The 19,967-nt window shown below is 46.3% G+C and overlaps 2 non-coding genes across 2 annotated transcripts; both read right to left on the reverse strand.

Moving 5' to 3' along the window:
- Positions 1-14,310: 14,310 nt before the first annotated feature.
- TRNAW-CCA (transfer RNA tryptophan (anticodon CCA)) lies at positions 14,311-14,382 on the reverse strand. The gene has a single exon. It is a non-coding gene; the product is annotated as a tRNA-Trp (tRNA).
- Positions 14,383-17,585: 3,203 nt separating this feature from the next.
- Positions 17,586-17,657, reverse strand: TRNAW-CCA (transfer RNA tryptophan (anticodon CCA)). The gene has a single exon. It is a non-coding gene; the product is annotated as a tRNA-Trp (tRNA).
- Positions 17,658-19,967: the final 2,310 nt, after the last annotated feature.

The following is a 19,967-nucleotide window of genomic DNA, read 5'->3' on the forward strand; positions in this document are numbered from 1 at the left end:
CAGAAAAATAATTAGATAGACAGATGAAAATAATGAAAAAAATTTGACCCGGACGCGATTCGAACACGCAACCTTCTGATCAGGAGTCGGACGCGCTACCAGTTCGCCACCGAGTTCGTTTAGGGTAGGCGTTCGCACACACGTGGAAGCATGTTTTGCTCGGCCTTCTATCGACGAAGCACAGGTAAAGAGACAAGTCATTGTAGACAGACAAATAGGTGGATAGACAGATAGATGAAAATTTTAGAAAAGAGAATTTTACCCGAACGTATTTCGAACACGCAACCTTCTGATCTGGAGTCAGACGCGCTATAGTTGCAGCACCGAGTCTATTTAGGGTGGCCGTTCGCACACACGTGGTAGCATGTTTTGCACGGCCTTCTGTCGACGAAGCACAGCTTAAGAGGAGAGTCACTGTAGACAGACAAATAAGTAGATAGACAGATAGATGACAATAGTAAAAAAGAGAACTTGACCTGGACGTGATTCGAACACGCAACCTTCTGATCTGGTGTCAGACGTGCTACCGTGTCGCCACCGAGTCCGCTTAGGGTGGCCGTTGCACACACGTGGTAGCATGATTTGCCCGGCCTTCTGTCGACCAAGCACAAGTAAAGCGACAAGTCATTGTAGAAGGACAAATAGGTAGATAGACGGATAGATGAAAATAATGAAAAAAGAATTTGACCCGGACGTGATTCAAACTCGCAACCTTCTGATCTGGAGTCAGACGTGTTACCGTATCGCCACCGAATCCACTTAGTGTAGGCGTTCGCACACTAGTGGTAGCATGTTTTGCTCGGACTTCTGTCGATGAAGCACAGGTAAAGAGACAAGTAATGTAGACAGACAAATAAGTAGATAGACAGATGAAAATAATAAAAAAGAGAATTTGACCCGGACGTGATTCGATTAAGCAACCTTCTGATCTGGATTCAGACGTGCAAAAGTTGCGCCACCGAGTCCGCTTAGGGTAGCCGTTCGCACACACGCGGTAGCATGTGATGCTCGGCCTTCTGTCGATGAAGCACAGCTAAAGAGACAAGTCTTTGTAGACAGACAAATAAGTAGATAGACTGATAGTTGAAAATAATAAAAAAGAGAATTTGACCCAGACGTGATTCGAACACGCAACCTTCTGATCTGAAGTCAGACGTGCTAAAGTTGCACCACTGAGTCCGCTTAAGGTAGCCATTCGCACACACGCGGTAGCATGTTTTGCTCGGCCTTCTGTCGATGAAACACACGTAAAGAGACAAGTCATTGTAGACAGACAGAAAAGTAGATAGACAGATAGCTGAAAATAATAAAAAAGAGAATTTGACCCAGACGTGATTCGAACACGCAACAATGTGATCTGGAGTCAGACGTGCTACCGTATCGCCACCGAGTCCACTTAGTGCAGGCGTTCGCACACAAGCGGTAGCATGTTTTGCTCGGCCTTCTGTCGATGAAGCACGGGTAAAGAGACAAGTCATTGTAGACAAACAAATACGTAGATAGACAGATCAAAATAATAAAAAAGAGAATTTGACCCGGACGTCATTCGAACACGCAACTTTCTCATCTGGAGTCAGACGCGCTACTGGTTCGCCAGAGTCCGCTTAGGGTTGCCGTTCCCACACACGTGGTAGAATGTTTTGGTCGGCCTTCTATCGATGAAGCAAAGGTATAGAGACAAGTCATTGTAGACAGACAAATAAGTAGATGGACAGACAGTTGAAAATAATAAAAAAGAGAAATTGACCCGGACGCGATTCGAACACGCAACCATCTGATCAGTAGTCGGACGCGCTACCGGTTCGCCACCGAGTCCGTTTAGGGTGGCCGTTCACACACACGCGGTAGCATGTTTTGCACGGCCTTCTGTCGACGAAGCACAGGTAAAGGGACAAGTCATTGTAGACAGACAAAAGAGTAGACAGATAGATGAAAATTATAAAAAAGAGAATTTGACCCGGACGTGATTAGAACACGAAACCTTCTTATCAAGAGTCAGACGCGCTACGCTTGCGCCACCGAGTCCGTTTATGGCAGCCGTTCGCACGCACGCGGTAGCATGTTTTGCACAGCCTTCTGTCGACGAAGCACAGGTAAAGGGACAAGTCATTGTAGAAGGACAAATAAGTAGATAAACAGATACATGAAAATAATAAAAAGAGAATCTGACCCTAACGTGATTAGAACACGCAACCTTCTAATCTGGAGTGAGACGTGCTAAAGTTGCACCACCGAGTCCGCTTAAGGTAGCCGTTCGCACACTCGCGGTAGCATGTTTTGCACGGACTTCTGTCGAGGAAGCACAGGTAAAGGGACAAGTCATTGTAGAAGGACAAATAGGTAGATAGACAGATAGATGAAACTATTAAAAAGAGAATTTGACCCGGACGTGATTAGAACACGCAACCTTCTGATCTGGAGTCAGACGTGCTAAAGTTGCGCCAACGAGTCCGCTTAGGGTAGCCGTTCGCACGCACGTGGTAGCATGTTTTGCTCGGCCTTCCGGAGCCCTCAACTACGGCGTCTCTCATAATCATATAGTGGTTGTGGGACGTTAAACCCCACATATCAGTCATCATGTTTTGCTCGGCCTTCTGTCGATGAAACACAGGTAAAGAGACAAGTCATTGTAGACAGACAGATAAGTAGATAGACAGATAGCTGAAAATAATAAAAAATAGAATTTGGCCCGGACGTCATTCGAACACGCAACTTTCTGATCTGGAGTCAGACGCGCTACTGGTTCGCCAGAGTCCGCTTAGGGTTGCCGTTCCCACACACGTGGTAGAATGTTTTGGTCGGCCTTCTATGATGAAGCAAAGGTATAAAGACAAGTCATTGTAGACAGACAAATAAGTAGATGGACAGACAGTTGAAAATAATAAAAAAGAGAAATTGACCCGGACGTGATTAGAACACGCAACCTTCTGATCTGGAGTCAGACGTGCTAAAGTTGCGCCACCGAGTCCGCTTAGGGTACCCGTTCGCACACACGTGTTAGCATGTTTTGCTCGGCCTTCTGTCGATGAAGCGCAGGTAAAGAGACAAGTCATTGTAGACAGATATATAGGTAGATAGACAGATAGTTGAAAATAATAAAAGAGAGAATTTGACCCGGACGTGATTCGATTACGCAACCTTCTGATCTGGAGTCAGACGTGCTAAAGTTGCGCCACCGAGTCCGCTTTGGGTAACCGTTCGCACACACGCGGTAGGATGTTTTTCTCGGCCTTCTGTCGATGAAACCCAAGTAAAGGGAGAAGTCATAGTACACAGACAAATAAGTAGATATTCAGATAGATGAAAATAATAAAAAGAGAATTTGACCCTAACGTGATTCGAACATACAACCTTCTGATCTGGAGTCGGACGCGCTACCATTGCGCCACCGAGTCCGCTTAGGGTAGCCATTCGCACACACGTGGTAGCATGTTTTGCTCGGCCTTCTGTCGATGCAGCACAGGTAAAGAGACAAGTCATTGTAGACAGACAAATAAGTAGATAGACAGATAAAAATAATAAAAAAGAGAATTTGACACGGACGTGAATCGAACACGCAACCTTCTGCTCTGGAGTCAGACGAGCGACCGTTGCGCCTTAGAGTCCGCTTAGGGTAGCCGTTCGCACACACGTGGTAGCATGTTTTGCTCGGCCTTCTGTCGATGAAGCACAGGTAAAGAGACAAGTCATTGTAGACAGACAAGAGAGTAGATAGACAGATAGATGAAAATAATAAAAAAGAGAATTTGACTCTAACGTGATTCGAACACGCAACCTTTTGATCTAAACTCAGACGTGCCATCGTGTCGCCACCGTGTCCACTTTATGTAGCCATTCGCACACACGCGGTAGCATGTTTTGCCCGGCCTTCTGTCGACGAAGCACGGGTAAAGGGACAAGTCATTGTAGACAGACAAATAAGTAGATAGAGAGATGAAAATAATAAAAAAGAGAATTTGACCCGGACGTGATTCGATCACGCCACCATCTGATCAGTAGTCGGACGCGCTACCGGTTCGCCACCGAGTCCGTTTAGGGTAGGCGTTCGCACACACGTGGTAGCATGTTTTGCGCGGCCTTCTATCGACGAAGCACAGGTAAAGAGACAAGTCATTATAGACAGACAAATAGGTGGATAGACAGATAGATGAAAATTTTAAAAAGGTGAATTTCACGCGAACTTGATTCGAACACGCAACCTTCTGATCTGAAGTCAGACGCGCTACCGTTGCGGCACCGAGTCCATTTAGGGTGGCCGTTCACACACATGCGGTAGCATGTTTTGCACGGCCTTCTGTCGACGAAGCACAGGTAAAGGGACAAGTCATTGTCGACAGACAAAAGAGTAGACAGATAGATGAAAATAAAAAGAAGAGAATTTGACTTGGACGTGATTCAATTACGCATCCTTCTGATCTGGAGTCAGACGAGCTACCATTGCGCCGCCGAGTCCGCTTAGGGTAGCCGTTCGCACACACGTGGTAGCATGTTTGTCTCGGCCTTCTGTCGATGCAGCACAGGTAAAGAGACAAGTCATTGTAGACAGACAAATAAGTAGATAGACAGATAAAAATAATAAAAAGAGAATTTGACCCGGACGTGATTAGAACACGAAACCTTCTGATCTGGATTCAGACGCGCTACCGGCTCGCCAAAGAGTCCGCTCAGGGTAGCCATTTGCACACACGTTGTAGCATGTTTTGCTCGGCCTTCTGTCGATGAATACCAAGTAAAGGGACAAGTCATTGTAGACACACAAATAAGTAGATATTCAGATAGATGAAAATAATAAAAAGAGAATCTGACCCTAACGTGATTAGAACACGCAACCTTCTAATCTGAAGTCAGACGTGCTAAAGTTGCACCACCGAGTCCGCTTAAGATAGCCGTTCGCACACACGCGGTAGCATGTTTTGCACGGCCTTCTGTCCAGGAAGCACAGGTAAAAGGACAAGTCATTGTAGAAGGACAAATAGGTAGATAGACAGATAGATGAAAATAATAAAAAGAAAATTAGACCCGGACATGATTCGAACACGCAACCTTCTGATCTGGAGTCCGACGCGCTACCGTTGCGCCACAGAGTCCGCTTGCGGTAGCCGTTCTCACACACGCGGTAGCATGTTTTGCTCGGCCTTCTTTCGATGAATCACTGGTAAATTGATTGATTTGTGGGGTTTACCATCCCAAAACCACCATATGATTATGAGAGAGGCCGCAGTGGAGGGCTCCAGAAATTTTGAACACATAGGGTTATTTACCGTGCACCCAAATCTGACCACACGGGCCTACAACATTTCCGCCTCCATTGGAAATGCAGCCGCCGCAGCCGTGATTTGATTCCGTGACTGCGAGTCGGCACCCGAGTACCTTAGCCACTAGACCACCATGGCGGGGCGAATCACAGGTAAAGAGACAAGTCATTGTAGACAGACAAATAAGTAGATAGGCAGATAGATGAAAATAATAATAAGATAATTTGACCCAGACGTGATTCGAACACGCAACCTTCTGATCTGAAGTCAGACGCGCTATCCTTGCGCCACCGAGTCCCTTTAGGGTAGCCGTTCGCACACACGCGGTAGCATGTTTTGCTCGGCCTTCTGCTGATGAAGCACAGGTGAAGAGACAAGTCATTGTAGACAGACAAATAAGTAGATAGACAGATAGATGAAAATAATAAAAAAGTGAATTGGACCCGGACGTGATTAAAACTCGCATTCTTCTGATCTGGAGTCAGACGTGCTACCGTGTCGCCACCGCGTCCGTTTAGGGCAGCCGTTCGCACACACGTGGTAGCGTGATTTGCTCGGCCTTCTGTCGATGAAGCATTGCTAAAGAGAAGAGTCATTGTAGACAGAAAAATAATTAGATAGACAGATGAAAATAATGAAAAAAATTTGACCCGGACGCGATTCGAACACGCAACCTTCTGATCAGGAGTCGGACGCGCTACCAGTTCGCCACCGAGTTCGTTTAGGGTAGGCGTTCGCACACACGTGGAAGCATGTTTTGCTCGGCCTTCTATCGACGAAGCACAGGTAAAGAGACAAGTCATTGTAGACAGACAAATAGGTGGATAGACAGATAGATGAAAATTTTAGAAAAGAGAATTTTACCCGAACGTATTTCGAACACGCAACCTTCTGATCTGGAGTCAGACGCGCTATAGTTGCAGCACCGAGTCTATTTAGGGTGGCCGTTCGCACACACGCGGTAGCATGTTTTGCACGGCCTTCTGTCGACGAAGCACAGCTTAAGAGGAGAGTCACTGTAGACAGACAAATAAGTAGATAGACAGATAGATGACAATAGTAAAAAAGAGAACTTGACCTGGACGTGATTCGAACACGCAACCTTCTGATCTGGTGTCAGACGTGCTACCGTGTCGCCACCGAGTCCGCTTAGGGTGGCCGTTGCACACACGTGGTAGCATGATTTGCCCGGCCTTCTGTCGACCAAGCACAAGTAAAGCGACAAGTCATTGTAGAAGGACAAATAGGTAGATAGACGGATAGATGAAAATAATGAAAAAAGAATTTGACCCGGACGTGATTCAAACTCGCAACCTTCTGATCTGGAGTCAGACGTGTTACCGTATCGCCACCGAATCCACTTAGTGTAGGCGTTCGCACACTAGTGGTAGCATGTTTTGCTCGGACTTCTGTCGATGAAGCACAGGTAAAGAGACAAGTAATGTAGACAGACAAATAAGTAGATAGACAGATGAAAATAATAAAAAAGAGAATTTGACCCGGACGTGATTCGATTAAGCAACCTTCTGATCTGGATTCAGACGTGCAAAAGTTGCGCCACCGAGTCCGCTTAGGGTAGCCGTTCGCACACACGCGGTAGCATGTATTGCTCGGCCTTCTGTCGATGAAGCACAGCTAAAGAGACAAGTCTTTGTAGACAGACAAATAAGTAGATAGACTGATAGTTGAAAATAATAAAAAAGAGAATTTGACCCAGACGTGATTCGAACACGCAACCTTCTGATCTGAAGTCAGACGTGCTAAAGTTGCACCACTGAGTCCGCTTAAGGTAGCCATTCGCACACACGCGGTAGCATGTTTTGCTCGGCCTTCTGTCGATGAAACACACGTAAAGAGACAAGTCATTGTAGACAGACAGAAAAGTAGATAGACAGATAGCTGAAAATAATAAAAAAGAGAATTTGACCCAGACGTGATTCGAACACGCAACAATGTGATCTGGAGTCAGACGTGCTACCGTATCGCCACCGAGTCCACTTAGTGCAGGCGTTCGCACACAAGCGGTAGCATGTTTTGCTCGGCCTTCTGTCGATGAAGCACGGGTAAAGAGACAAGTCATTGTAGACAAACAAATACGTAGATAGACAGATCAAAATAATAAAAAAGAGAATTTGACCCGGACGTCATTCGAACACGCAACTTTCTCATCTGGAGTCAGACGCGCTACTGGTTCGCCAGAGTCCGCTTAGGGTTGCCGTTCCCACACACGTGGTAGAATGTTTTGGTCGGCCTTCTATCGATGAAGCAAAGGTATAGAGACAAGTCATTGTAGACAGACAAATAAGTAGATGGACAGACAGTTGAAAATAATAAAAAAGAGAAATTGACCCGGACGCGATTCGAACACGCAACCATCTGATCAGTAGTCGGACGCGCTACCGGTTCGCCACCGAGTCCGTTTAGGGTGGCCGTTCACACACACGCGGTAGCATGTTTTGCACGGCCTTCTGTCGACGAAGCACAGGTAAAGGGACAAGTCATTGTAGACAGACAAAAGAGTAGACAGATAGATGAAAATTATAAAAAAGAGAATTTGACCCGGACGTGATTAGAACACGAAACCTTCTTATCAGGAGTCAGACGCGCTACCCTTGCGCCACCGAGTCCGTTTATGGCAGCCGTTCGCACACACGCGGTAGCATGTTTTGCACAGCCTTCTGTCGACGAAGCACAGGTAAAGGGACAAGTCATTGTAGAAGGACAAATAAGTAGATAAACAGATACATGAAAATAATAAAAAGAGAATCTGACCCTAACGTGATTAGAACACGCAACCTTCTAATCTGGAGTGAGACGTGCTAAAGTTGCACCACCGAGTCCGCTTAAGGTAGCCGTTCGCACACACGCGGTAGCATGTTTTGCACGGACTTCTGTCGAGGAAGCACAGGTAAAGGGACAAGTCATTGTAGAAGGACAAATAGGTAGATAGACAGATAGATGAAACTATTAAAAAGAGAATTTGACCCGGACGTGATTAGAACACGCAACCTTCTGATCTGGAGTCAGACGTGCTAAAGTTGCGCCAACGAGTCCGCTTAGGGTAGCCGTTCGCACGCACGTGGTAGCATGTTTTGCTCGGCCTTCCGGAGCCCTCAACTACGGCGTCTCTCATAATCATATAGTGGTTGTGGGACGTTAAACCCCACATATCAGTCATCATGTTTTGCTCGGCCTTCTGTCGATGAAACACAGGTAAAGAGACAAGTCATTGTAGACAGACAGATAAGTAGATAGACAGATAGCTGAAAATAATAAAAAATAGAATTTGGCCCGGACGTCATTCGAACACGCAACTTTCTGATCTGGAGTCAGACGCGCTACTGGTTCGCCAGAGTCCGCTTAGGGTTGCCGTTCCCACACACGTGGTAGAATGTTTTGGTCGGCCTTCTATGATGAAGCAAAGGTATAAAGACAAGTCATTGTAGACAGACAAATAAGTAGATGGACAGACAGTTGAAAATAATAAAAAAGAGAAATTGACCCGGACGTGATTAGAACACGCAACCTTCTGATCTGGAGTCAGACGTGCTAAAGTTGCGCCACCGAGTCCGCTTAGGGTACCCGTTCGCACACACGTGTTAGCATGTTTTGCTCGGCCTTCTGTCGATGAAGCGCAGGTAAAGAGACAAGTCATTGTAGACAGATATATAGGTAGATAGACAGATAGTTGAAAATAATAAAAGAGAGAATTTGACCCGGACGTGATTCGATTACGCAACCTTCTGATCTGGAGTCAGACGTGCTAAAGTTGCGCCACCGAGTCCGCTTTGGGTAACCGTTCGCACACACGCGGTAGGATGTTTTTCTCGGCCTTCTGTCGATGAAACCCAAGTAAAGGGAGAAGTCATAGTACACAGACAAATAAGTAGATATTCAGATAGATGAAAATAATAAAAAGAGAATTTGACCCTAACGTGATTCGAACATACAACCTTCTGATCTGGAGTCGGACGCGCTACCATTGCGCCACCGAGTCCGCTTAGGGTAGCCATTCGCACACACGTGGTAGCATGTTTTGCTCGGCCTTCTGTCGATGCAGCACAGGTAAAGAGACAAGTCATTGTAGACAGAAAAATAAGTAGATAGACAGATAAAAATAATAAAAAAGAGAATTTGACACGGACGTGAATCGAACACGCAACCTTCTGCTCTGGAGTCAGACGAGCGACCGTTGCGCCTTAGAGTCCGCTTAGGGTAGCCGTTCGCACACACGTGGTAGCATGTTTTGCTCGGCCTTCTGTCGATGAAGCACAGGTAAAGAGACAAGTCATTGTAGACAGACAAGAGAGTAGATAGACAGATAGATGAAAATAATAAAAAAGAGAATTTGACTCTAACGTGATTCGAACACGCAACCTTTTGATCTAAACTCAGACGTGCCATCGTGTCGCCACCGTGTCCACTTTATGTAGCCATTCGCACACACGCGGTAGCATGTTTTGCCCGGCCTTCTGTCGACGAAGCACAGGTAAAGGGACAAGTCATTGTAGACAGACAAATAAGTAGATAGAGAGATGAAAATAATAAAAAAGAGAATTTGACCCGGACGTGATTCGATCACGCCACCATCTGATCAGTAGTCGGACGCGCTACCGGTTCGCCACCGAGTCCGTTTAGGGTAGGCGTTCGCACACACGTGGTAGCATGTTTTGCGCGGCCTTCTATCGACGAAGCACAGGTAAAGAGACAAGTCATTATAGACAGACAAATAGGTGGATAGACAGATAGATGAAAATTTTAAAAAGGTGAATTTCACGCGAACTTGATTCGAACACGCAACCTTCTGATCTGAAGTCAGACGCGCTACCGTTGCGGCACCGAGTCCATTTAGGGTGGCCGTTCACACACATGCGGTAGCATGTTTTGCACGGCCTTCTGTCGACGAAGCACAGGTAAAGGGACAAGTCATTGTCGACAGACAAAAGAGTAGACAGATAGATGAAAATAAAAAGAAGAGAATTTGACTTGGACGTGATTCATTTACGCATCCTTCTGATCTGGAGTCAGACGAGCTACCATTGCGCCGCCGAGTCCGCTTAGGGTAGCCGTTCGCACACACGTGGTAGCATGTTTGTCTCGGCCTTCTGTCGATGCAGCACAGGTAAAGAGACAAGTCATTGTAGACAGACAAATAAGTAGATAGACAGATAAAAATAATAAAAAGAGAATTTGACCCGGACGTGATTAGAACACGAAACCTTCTGATCTGGATTCAGACGCGCTACCGGCTCGCCAAAGAGTCCGCTCAGGGTAGCCATTTGCACACACGTTGTAGCATGTTTTGCTCGGCCTTCTGTCGATGAATACCAAGTAAAGGGACAAGTCATTGTAGACACACAAATAAGTAGATATTCAGATAGATGAAAATAATAAAAAGAGAATCTGACCCTAACGTGATTAGAACACGCGACCTTCTAATCTGAAGTCAGACGTGCTAAAGTTGCACCACCGAGTCCGCTTAAGATAGCCGTTCGCACACACGCGGTAGCATGTTTTGCACGGCCTTCTGTCGAGGAAGCACAGGTAAAAGGACAAGTCATTGTAGAAGGACAAATAGGTAGATAGACAGATAGATGAAAATAATAAAAAGAAAATTAGACCCGGACATGATTCGAACACGCAACCTTCTGATCTGGAGTCCGACGCGCTACCGTTGCGCCACAGAGTCCGCTTGCGGTAGCCGTTCTCACACACGCGGTAGCATGTTTTGCTCGGCCTTCTTTCGATGAATCACTGGTAAATTGATTGATTTGTGGGGTTTACCATCCCAAAACCACCATATGATTATGAGAGAGGCCGCAGTGGAGGGCTCCAGAAATTTTGAACACATAGGGTTATTTACCGTGCACCCAAATCTGACCACACGGGCCTACAACATTTCCGCCTCCATTGGAAATGCAGCCGCCGCAGCCGTGATTTGATTCCGTGACTGCGAGTCGGCACCCGAGTACCTTAGCCACTAGACCACCATGGCGGGGCGAATCACAGGTAAAGAGACAAGTCATTGTAGACAGACAAATAAGTAGATAGGCAGATAGATGAAAATAATAATAAGATAATTTGACCCAGACGTGATTCGAACACGCAACCTTCTGATCTGAAGTCAGACGCGCTACTGTTGCGGCAACAAGTCCATTTAGGGTGGCCGTTCGCACACACGCGGTTGCATGATTTGCACGGCCTTCTGTCGATGAAGCACAGGTAAAGAGACAAGTCATTGTAGACAGACAAATAAGTAGATAGACAGATAGGTGAAAATAATAAAAAAGAAAATTTGACCCAGATGTGATTCAAACACGCAACCTTCTGATCTGGAGTCAGACGCACTGCCGTTGCGCCTCCGAGTCCGCTTAGGGTAGCCGTTCGCACACACGTGGTAGCATGTTTTTCTCGGCCTTCTGTCGATGAAACCCAAGTAAAGGGAGAAGTCATAGTACACAGACAAATAAGTAGATATTCAGATAGATGAAAATAATAAAAAGAGAATTTGACCCTAACGTGATTCGAACATACAACCTTCTGATCTGGAGTCAGACGTGGTACCGTTGCGCCACCGAGTCCGCCTATAGGGTCCCTTCGCACACACGCGGTAGCGTGTTTTGCTCGGGCTACTGTCGATGAAGCACAGGTAAAGAGACAAGTCATTGTAGACAGACAAATAAGTAGATAGACAGATAGATGAAAATAATAAAAAAGAGAACTTGACCCGGACGTGATTCGAACGCGCAACCTTCTGGTATGAAGTTAGACGTGTTACCGTGTCGCCACCGAGTCCACTTAGTGTAGGCGTTTTCACACACGCGGTAGCATGTTTTGCCCGGCCTTCTGTCGACGAAGCACAGGTAAAGGGACAAGTCATTGTAGACAGACAAATAAGTAGATAGAGAGATGAAAATAATAAAAAAGAGAATTTGACCCTGACGCGATTCGAACACGCAACCTTCTGACCTGGAGTCAGACGCGCCACCGTTGCGCCTTAGAGTCCGCTTAGGGTTGCCGTTCGCACACATGTGGTAGCATGTTTTGCTCGGGCTTCTGTCGATGGAGCATAGGTAAAGAGACAAGTCATTGTAGACAGACAAAGGAGTAGATAGACAGATAGATGATAACAATAAAAAAGAGAATTTGACTTGGACGTGATTCGAACACGCATCCTTCTGATCTGAAGTCAGACGCGCTACCGTTGAGCCACCGAGTCCGCTTAGGGTAGCCGTTCGCACACACGTGGTAGCATGTTTTGCTCGGCCTTCTGTCGATGCAGCCCAGGTAGACAAGTCATTGTAGACAGACAAATAAGTAGATAGACAGATAAAAATAACAAAAAAGAGAATTTGACATGGACGTAAATCGAACACGCAACCTTCTGCTCTGGAGTCAGACGCGCTACCGTTGAGCCACCGAGTCCACTTAGGGTAGCTGTTCGCACACACGTGGTAGCATGTTTTGCTCGGCCTTCTGTCGATGAAGCACAGGTAAAGAGACAAGTCATTGTAGACAGTCAAGAGAGTAGATAGACAGATAGATTAAAATAATAAAAAAGAGAATTTGACTTGGACGTTACTCGAACACGCAACCTTTTGATCTGAAGTCAGACGTGCTATCGGGTCGCCACCGAGTCCACTTTATGTAGCCATTCGCACACACGCGATAGCATGTTTTGCCCGGCCTTCTGTCGACGAAGCACAGGTAAAGGGACAAGTCATTGTAGAAGGACAAATAAGTAGATAGACAGATAAATTAAAATATTAAAAGGAGAATTTGACCCGGACGTGATTTAAACTCGCAACCTTCTGATCTGGAGTAAGACGTGCTGCCGTATCGCCAGCGAGTCCACTTAGTTTAGGCGTTCGCACACTAGCGGTAGCATGTTTTGCTCGGCCTTCTGTCGATGCAGCACAGGTAAAGAGACAAGTCCTTGTAGGCAGACAAATAAGTAGATAGACAGATAAAAATAATAAAAAAGAGAATTTGACCCGGACGTGATTAGAACACGAAACCTTCTGATCTGGAGTCACACGCGCTACCGGCTCGTCACAGAGTCCGCTTAAGGTTGCCGTTCCCACACACGTGGTAGAATGTTTTGGTCGGCCTTCTAACGATGAAGCAAAGGTATAGAGACAAGTCATTGTAGACAGACAAATAAGTAGATAGACAGACAGGTGAAAATAATAAAAAAGAGAATTTGACCCGGACGTGATTAGAACACGCAAACTTCTGATCTGGAGTCAGACGTGCTAAAGTTGCGCCACCGAGTCCACTTAGTGTAGGCGTTCGCACACACGTGGTGGCATGATTTGCTCGGCCTTCTGTCGATGAAGCACAGCTAAAGAGAGGAGTCATTGTAGACAGACAAATAAGTATATAGACAATAGATGAAAATAGTAAAAAAGAGAACTTGACCCGGACGTGATTCGAACGCGCAACCTTCTGATCTGGAGTCAGACGCGCTACTGTGTCGCCACCGAGTCCACTTAGTGCAGCCGTTCACCTACACGCGGTAGCATGTTTTGCTCGGCCTTCTGTTGATGCAGCACAATTAAAGAGACAAGTCATTGTAGACAGACAAATACGTAGATAGAGATATGAAAATAATAAAAAAGAGAATTTGACCCGGACGCGATTCGAACACGCAACCATCTGATCAGAAGTCGGACGCGCTACCGGTTCGCCACCGAGTCCGTTTAGGGTAGCCGTTCGCACACACGTGGTAGCATGTTTTGCTCGGCCTTCTGTCGATGAAGCACAGGTAAAGAGACAAGTCATTGTAGACAGACAAATAGGTGGATAGAGAGATAGATGAAAATTTTGAAAAAGTGAATTTGACCCGAATTTGATTCGAACACGAAACCTTCTGATCTGAAGTCAGAAGCGCTACCGTTTCGGCACAAGGTCCATTTAGGGTTGCCGTCCGCACACACGTGGTAGCATGTTTTGCTCGGGCTTCTATCGATGAAGCACAGGTAAAGAGACAAGTCATTGTAGACAGAAAAAAGAGTAGATAGACAGATAGATGAAAATAATAAAAAAGAGAGTTTGACTTGGACGTGATTCGAACACGCATCCTTCTGATATGGAGTCAGACGCGCTACCGTTGTGCCACCGAGTCCGCTTAGGGTAGCCGTTCACACACGCGCGGTAACATGTTTTGCTCAGCCTTCTGTCGATGCAGCACAAGTAAAGAGACAAGTCATTGTAGATAGACAAATAAGTAGATAGACAGATGAAAATATTAAAAAAGAGAATTTGACCCGGACGCGATTCGAACACGCAAACTTCTGATCAGGAGTCGGACGCGCTACCTGTTCGCCACCGAGTCCGTTTAGGGTGGGTGTTCGCAAACACGTGGTAGCATGTTTTGCTCGGCCTTCTATCGACGAAGCACAGGTAAAGGGACAAGTCATTGTAGACAGACAAAAGAGTAGACAGATAGTCGAAAATAATAAAAAAGAGAATTTCACTTGGACATGATTCGATTACGCATCCTTCTGATCTGGTGTCAGACGCGCTACCGTTGCGCCACCGAGTCCGCTTAGGGTAGCCGTTCGCACACACGTGGTAGCATGTTTTGCTCGGCCTTCTGTCGATGCAGCACAGGTAAAGAGACAAGTCCTTGTAGGCAGACAAATAAGTAGATAGACAGATAAAAATAATAAAAAAGAGAATTTGACCCGGACGTGATTAGAACACGAAACCTTCTGATCTGGAGTCACACGCGCTACCGGCTCGTCACAGAGTCCGCTTAAGGTTGCCGTTCGCACACACGTGGTAGAATGTTTTGGTCGGCCTTCTAACGATGAAGCAAAGGTATAGAGACAAGTCATTGTAGACAGACAAATAAGTAGATAGACGGACAGGTGAAAATAATAAAAAAGAGAATTTGACCCGGACGTGATTAGAACACGCAACCTTCTGATCTGGAGTCAGACGTGCTAAAGTTGCGCCACCGAGTCCACTTAGTGTAGGCGTTCGCACACACGTGGTGGCATGATTTGCTCGGCCTTCTGTCGATGAAGCACAATTAAAGAGACAAGTCATTGTAGACAGACAAATACGTAGATAGAGATATGAAAATAATAAAAAAGAGAATTTGACCCGGACGCGATTCGAACACGCAACCATCTGATCAGAAGTCGGACGCGCTACCGGTTCGCCACCGAGTCCGTTTAGGGTAGCCGTTCGCACACACGTGGTAGCATGTTTTGCTCGGCCTTCTGTCGATGAAGCGCAGGTAAAGAGACAAGTCATTGTAGACAGATAAATAGGTAGATAGACAGATAGTTGAAAATAATAAAAGAGAGAATTTGACACGGACGCGATTCGATTACGCAACCTTCTGATCTGGAGTCAGACGTGCTAAAGTTGCGCCACCGAGTCCGCTTTGGGTAGCCGTTCGCACACACGCCGTAGGATGTTTTGCTCGGTCTTCTGTCGATGAAGCACAGGTCAAGAGACAAGTCATTGTAGACAGACCAATAAGTAGATAGACAGACAGTTGAAATTATTAAAAATATGAATTTGACCCAGACGTGATTCAAACACGCAACCTTCTCATCTGGAGACAGACGCGCTGGCGGTGCGCCTCCGAGTCCGCTTAGGGTAGCCGTTCGCACACACGTGGTAGCATGTTTTCTCGGCCTTTTGTCGATGAAACCCAAGTAAAGGGAGAAGTCATTGTAGAGAGACAAATAAGTAGATATTAAGATAGATGAAAATAATAAAAAGAGAATTTGACCCTAACGTGATTCGAACACACAAACTTCTGATCTGGAGTCAGACGTGGTACTGTTGCGCCACTGAGTCCGCTTATAGGGTCCCTTCGCACACACGCGGTAGCATGTTTTGCTCGGCCTTCTGTCGATGAAGCACAGGTAAAGAGACAAGTCATTGTAGACAGACAAATAAGTAGATAGACAGATAGATGAAAATATTAAAAAAGAGAACTTGACCGGGACGTGATTCAAACGCTCAACCTTCTGATATGAAGTCAGACGTGTTACCGTGTCACCACCGAGTCCACTTAGTGTAGCCGTTTTCACACACGCGGTAGCATGTTCTGCTCGGCCTTGTGTCGGTGAAGCACAGGTAAAGAGACAAGTCATTGTAGACTGTCACACCGGTCCCGTTTATTAGGGAGGTAATCGCCGGGCTAATTCCAAGGGTCGAAGTATCGGCCTACCGAACCGCACCACGAAAGCGTGGACAAATTAGAAGTGGTCCTTCTTGGCGCGCCAGCGGACACCGGCTGTGGTCCAAAGAACAAGTCAGAGCCGAGAGTTGATAAACAAACAAAATTTTATTGTCATTAACGGCAGATCAAAAACAATACACACGTATGCACACTGCACAATAGTTACATACAATACGTCACCAATCAAACAACGTACTACACAGTACAATCAGCCAAACTCAAAACAACGGACATAGACAACGAACGATACGCTCTACAATGCAGTCGCATGCATTGAACATCCAAGACACTTAAAGACTAAAGAGATAGAAACCTATCCAGTCCAAAGTTCTTGGAACAAAAGTCTGGATGATACTCTTCCGAGAATCACTCACTCAAAGTCCAGCGTTGTTGTCGTTCCGCGCCCTCAAAGTTTCTCTTCCAGGAAACCTCGCCGAAGTTTCTTTTCTAGGAAACCTCCCGACTTCAATAGGCCACTCTCTAAGCTTAAAACTTCTTCACCCGAACACGTCGGCTTCACACACGCAGCTGTTGCCACGCGTCCTCGCTCGATAGCGGTAGACACACGCTCTTGCCTGTAGCTCGAGCCTTCACCCCTCAGGTGGAAATCCTCTTCATCTCCTGCTTCGTCCCTACGGACAAACCTTCGCCGACTACACGGCGGGATCCCTTCGCACTCTGGCGCGACTTCCGTCTTCTCCTGATCTCTCATCTCGGCTGCTCGGTTAAATACCTTGCGCGCGACATTCCAGACGGTTCTCTCATTTCGTCGGCGCGATACGCAGCGAAGGCTGGGAAGAGGGCGAGACGGTTGGAATGTCCTCCCTGAAGGATGACTCAACTCGGTATGACCATGCCCCTTTCGTTCTGGAACTTTCGCGGGCTATCTCGGCCGCCGATGTGGGGCGAGGAGGTTTGTCGGCGAAGCCACGCTTCCGAGGGGAGAGCGCGTGCCCCGGGGAGCCTTTAGATGTTTGTTTTCCTATACTTTTGACCTCGCGGCGCCACACCGGCGTTTCGTCGCGACAATTTGGCGGCGCGCCCATTTTTAGCGCTCGTTCTGTGACATAGACAGAGAAATAAGTAGATAGACAAGTAGATGAAAATAAAAAAAGAGAATTTGACCCGAACGTGATTCGAACACGCAACCTTCTGATCTGGAGTCAGACGCGCTACTCTTGCACCACCGAGTCCGTTTAGGGTAGCCGTTCGCACACACGCGGTAGCATGTTTTGCATAGCCTTCTGTCGACAAAGCACAGGTAAAGAGACAAGTCATTGTAGAAGGACAAATAAGTAGATAAACAGATACATGAAAATCATAAAAAGAGAATTTGACCCGGTCGTGATTAGAACACGCAACCTTCTGATCTGGAGTCAGACGTGCAAAAATTGCACCACTGAGTCCGCTTAATTTAGCCATTCGCACACACGCGGTAGCATGTTTTGCTCGGCCTTCTGTCGATGAAACACAGGTAAAGAGACAAGTCATTGTAGACAGACAGATAAGTAGATAGACAGATGACTGAAAATAATAAAAAAGAGAATTTGACCCAGACGTGATTCGAACACGCAACAATGTGATCTGGAGTCAGACGTGCTACCGTATCACCACCGAGTCCACTTAGTGCAGGCGTTCGCACTCAAGCGGTAGCATGTTTTGCTCGGCCTTCTGTCGATGAAGCGCAGGTAAAGAGACAAGTCATTGTAGACAGACAAATACGTAGATAGACAGAAGAAAATAATAAAAAAGAGAATTTGACCCGGACGTCATTCGAACACGCATCTTTCTAATCTGGAGTCAGACGCGCTACTGGTTCGCCAGAGTCCGCTTAGGGTTGCCGTTCGCACACACGTGGTAGAATGTTTTGGTCGGCCTTCTATTGATGAAGCAAAGGTATAGAGGTATAGAGACAAGTCATTGTAGACAGACAAATAAGTAGATGGACAGACAGTTGAAAAAAATAAAAAGGGGAAATTGACCCGGATGTGATTAGAACAAGCAACCTTCTGATCTGGAGTCAGACGTGCTAAAGTTGCGCCACCGAGTCCGCTTAGGGTAGCCGTTCGCACACACGTGGTAGCATGTTTTGCCCGGCCTTCTGTCGACAAAGCACAGGTAAAGGGACAAGTCATTGTAGACAGACAAATAAGTAGATAGAGAGATGAAAATAATAAAAAAGAGAATATGACCCTGACGCGATTCGAACACGCAACCATCTGATCAGTAGTCGTATGCGCTACCGGTTCGCCACCGAGTCCGTTAAGGGTAGGCGTTCGCACACACGTGGTAGCATGTTTTGCTCGGCCTTCTATCGACGAAGCACAGGTAAAGAGACAAGTCATTGTAGACAGACAAATAGGTGGATAGACAGATAGATGAAAACTTAAAAAAATGAATTTGACCGGAACGTGATTCGAACACGCAACCTTCTGATCTGAAGTCAGACGCGCTACCGTTTCGGCACGGAGTCCATTTAGGGTTGCCGTTCGCACACACGTGGTAGCATGTTTTGCTCGGGCTTCTGTCGGTGAAGCACAGGTAAAGAGACAAGTCATTGTAGACAGACAAAGAAGTAGATAGACAGATAGGTGAAAATAATAAAAAAGAAAGATCGACTTGGACGTGATTCGAATAAGCACCCTTCTGATCTGGAGTCAGACGCACTGCCGTTGTGCCACCGAGTCCTCTTAGGGCAGCCGTTCACACACGCGCGGTAGCATGTTTTGCTCGGCCTTCTGTCGATGCAGCACAAGTAAAGAGACAAGTCATTATAAATAGACAAATAGGTAGACAGACAGATGAAAATAATAAAAAAGAGAATTTGACCCGGACGCGATTCGAACACGCAACCTCCTGATCAGCAGTCGGACGCGCTACCGGTTTGCCACCGAGTCCGTTTAGCGTAGGCGTTCGCAAACACGTGGTAGCATGTTTTGCTCGGCCTTCTATCGACGAAGCACAGGTAAAGAGACAAGTCATTGTAGACAGACAAATAGGTGGATAGACAGATAGATGAAAATTAAAAAAAAAGTGAATTTCACCTAAACGTGATTCGAACACGCAACCTTCTGATCTGAAGTCAGACGCGCTACCGTTGCGGCACCGAGTCCATTTAGGGTGGCCGTTCGCACACACGCGGTAGCATGATTTGCACTGCCTTCTGTCGACGAAGCACAGGTAAAGGGACAAGTCATTGTAGACAGACACAAGAGTAGACAGATAGATGAAAATAAAAAAAGAGAATTTGACTTGGACGTGATTCGATTACGCCACCTTCTGATCTGGAGTCAGACGTGCTAAAGTTGTGCCACCGAGTCCGCATAGGGTAGCTGTTCGCACACATGCGGTAGGATGTTTTGCTCGGCTTTCTGTCGATGAAACACAGGTAAAGAGACAAGTCATTGTAGACAGACAAATAAGTAGATAGACAGATAGTTCAAAATAATAAAAAGAGAATTTGACCCGGACGTGATTAGAACACGAAACCTTCTGATCTGGAT

Source organism: Rhipicephalus microplus, chromosome 5, assembly GCF_043290135.1.
Source record: "Rhipicephalus microplus isolate Deutch F79 chromosome 5, USDA_Rmic, whole genome shotgun sequence".
In the NCBI taxonomy this organism is placed as follows: domain Eukaryota; kingdom Metazoa; phylum Arthropoda; class Arachnida; order Ixodida; family Ixodidae; genus Rhipicephalus; species Rhipicephalus microplus.